The 3,088-nt window shown below is 49.9% G+C and overlaps 1 pseudogene; it reads right to left on the reverse strand.

Annotated features, from left to right (window-relative positions):
- Positions 1–1,024: 1,024 nt before the first annotated feature.
- On the reverse strand, positions 1,025–2,522 carry LOC101842974 (annotated as a pseudogene).
- Between the last annotated feature and the right edge of the window lie 566 nt (positions 2,523–3,088).

Raw genomic sequence — 3,088 nt, forward strand, 5'->3', positions numbered from 1 at the left:
GTAAGTTCCAGGGACAGGGACTGTCCAAGAAAGCTGTGTTTCAGCACACACTCGTGCCACCCCGAGCAAAGTCTCTCTCGGATGAAGAATAACAGAGGGGATCTTGAAGCCCTCAGTTCTAGCAGAGATAACCACAGACTTCCTGTTACAGCTTGACCTGGGCAAGCTGCTACCCCAGAGCACTAAAGCCAGCCCACATCTTTGCCTCAAAGGCCACTCCATGTTTTGATTGTTGGCTTGATACCAGGGAAATCAGAGTCGCTTCTTGGGGTCTTTAATCTTGACTTTGTTTTAATTTTTATTTATTTATATTTTATGTATGAGTGCTCTGCATGTCAGAAGAGGGCATCATATCCTATTACGGATGGTTGTCAGCCACCGTGTGGGTGCTGGGAATTGAACTCAGGACCTCTGGAAGAGCAGTCAGTGCTCTTAACTGCTGAGTCATCATTCCAGCCTTAATCTTAATTTCTAAAACAAAATGCTTTTTTTTTTTGGTTTCACTTTGACTGGTTATGTGTATCTATAAACAACTTGGGTCTTTTGTCCTGGTGTGGTGCCACACAGCTACCACCTCACAGAAAGCTGAGCCAAGAGGATTTCTTGAGCCTAGGAGTTCAGAGCCAGCCTAGGAAATGTAAAGATGGGCACCCAGCCCCAAAAGAGGATGACAAAAATAATCAATGTAAGTAGTAGGTGCAAGATGGCCGGTTCAAAACCATCAGAAGACAGAGGCTTTCTCTCAAACTCTCATAAGATAGTCTAAGAGTTTCCCTCTAAGTCAATTTAATTAACTTAGAAGAATTTTACAATTTTTTTAGGGCCAACAGTATCTGTACCTTTATGTACACTATAGCGTGGGCTGGGCAGAGTACCGGGTCCCAGGGACACCGCTGTTAACACTCTACAAAACCCAGAGGGAGGAAGGGAGGGAGGGAGGGAGGCAGGGAGGCAGGGATGCAGGGAGGCAGGGAGGCAGGGAGGGAGGGAGGGACAAGAGCAAGTCCAGGGAATGAGCCCGAAGTCACGAAGAGAGGTCGCTGTTACCAAAACGCTCCTGGTCATATACTTCAGCCACCACCTTACAGCCAGCAAACCAGCACCAATTGAGGGCCTGGATGGCCTTGTGAGTCTCTGAGACCATTGAAAATTCCACAAAAAACTTGACGATGATCTCTGCATCCTCCTCCCCGCCCTGCTTTTCTTGGTAGATAATGACCCGGTTCACAGCACCAAATTTGCCACACTCCTCTGTCACCTCTCCCTCCACGTCATCGTCGATGTCCTTGGGGTCCACCATGTTTCGCAGAACCGTCACTGTGGACTCCTGTTTTCTGAGCAGCTTCTGCATGGCCATGTGCGGAGCACTGCTGCCAGAGATGCTCATGTCCTCCTGTTCACTTAGCATCTCTGGCCGCTCTGACTCAGTCAACAGCTCCTCCTCTTCCTTCTCCTTCTTGGGCTCCAACAGACCCAGTGTTGGCGGGCTGGCTAGGATGGGGTTCACCACTCCCACAGAGGGGATGGTGACTGGGATGGGAGGGCAGGCTGGGGTCACACCTGTGATGACTCCAGGGGCCTGGGCAGCCATGACAGCCTGGGGTAGAGTCCCTAAGGGCTGGGCCAATGTCAGAGCTGGTGACACTAGTCCTGGTGTAGCTAAAGTACCCAGCACGGCTGCTCCAGCCACTGCTTCCTGAGCTGTAATCTTGGCTGTAGCTGCAGACGGGAGACCTCCAGGCCTGGCAGGTGTTAGCATGGGCATGGGGGGTGTGACGGCATTGCCCACCCTCAAGCATTGGCCACCCAGATCAAAGAGGTTCATGGAAGACACAGCATCCTGGGACGACTGGATCTTTTCATATTCAATAAAACTCAGCTCTTCTGCTTGCCAGTTGTGGGGCCCCGGGCCAGTGTACAAGACTTTATCTTGCCAAAGGCTTCAAACACACTCTTGATGTCATCATCAGAGAGGTCCTGATGTGCAGAGGCCACGTAGATGCGGTTGAAAGCCCTAGCCCCCCTCAGCCAACTGGTATATAATGGGTTGGGCCATGTCCTATGTTGCTGGGTCTGCCCACCTTGATGTTCCTGCCCCCAAGCATCACTAAGTTCATCTGCTCCAAAGCCAGCTGTGCAGCTTCTGGGACCTCATATTCCACGAAGGCAAAGCCCTTGTGCTTCATGGTAACAGAGTCCCAGGACATACCAATGCTCTTGATGGGGCCAAAGGGAGCAAAGGCCTGGCGAATGGTGTCTTCCCCCAGCTCGTAGTAGATGGGACCCACATAGACCCGGCACATGATAACCAGTGCCCACTGCCGCTGAGCTGCCATCCCAAGGTTGGTGAGCTGCTGCTGCTGCTGCTGCTGCTGCTGGTGCGCGATGATCTGTCTCACCAGCACACTGTTGATGCTCTGCTCCATTGCACATTTCTTGGCCTTCTGGAGGGCCACCAGTGGCTGCTCACCCTCCCCCCCTTGGTGGCCATTGACCTGGAGAGCTATAGTAACTGTCGCCATCTTGCATCCCGCAAATTCTTTTAATGAAATTAAGTTAAACTAATTTAATTTAAAATGATTTCATAAACTCTTCCAATGAAACCAAGAATTCAACAAAGACATCCCAGTTTTTCCAGTAACATGATGATCATGAAGAGACCCTAAGGATGCTCTTTGTAGTTCTCACCCCTCAGCCACAAAGTTTCCCTTTGCAACAGATAGAGACCATTACAGAAAACCACAAGTGATCCAAATACCGAGGACAAATGATGATTTGGAGCCGAGCCCCTACTGATATGTCTACAACACAACTCCTGTACAAGCTCTGTGGTCATAAAAGAAGAAGGGGAAGCCAGGTTGTAGGAGCAAGAGGAACAGGAAGTTTGTTGTGAGAAATGAAATGTCATCATGTATATCCTAGAAATGTCACAGAAGCCACCCCCATGAAATCTCATCAACATGGCTGCCTAAGTAAGGACCTAAACAAGAATGACACAGCTAGACATGCTAACACGGAAGGAGGAAATCTCATGGAGCACCAGCCCCTTACAAAGAATTACAGGCAACAAAGGAATGCTGAGAGCCAG

The sequence above is a fragment of the Mesocricetus auratus genome, unplaced genomic scaffold, assembly GCF_017639785.1.
Source record: "Mesocricetus auratus isolate SY011 unplaced genomic scaffold, BCM_Maur_2.0 Super-Scaffold_100010, whole genome shotgun sequence".
Taxonomy (NCBI): domain Eukaryota; kingdom Metazoa; phylum Chordata; class Mammalia; order Rodentia; family Cricetidae; genus Mesocricetus; species Mesocricetus auratus.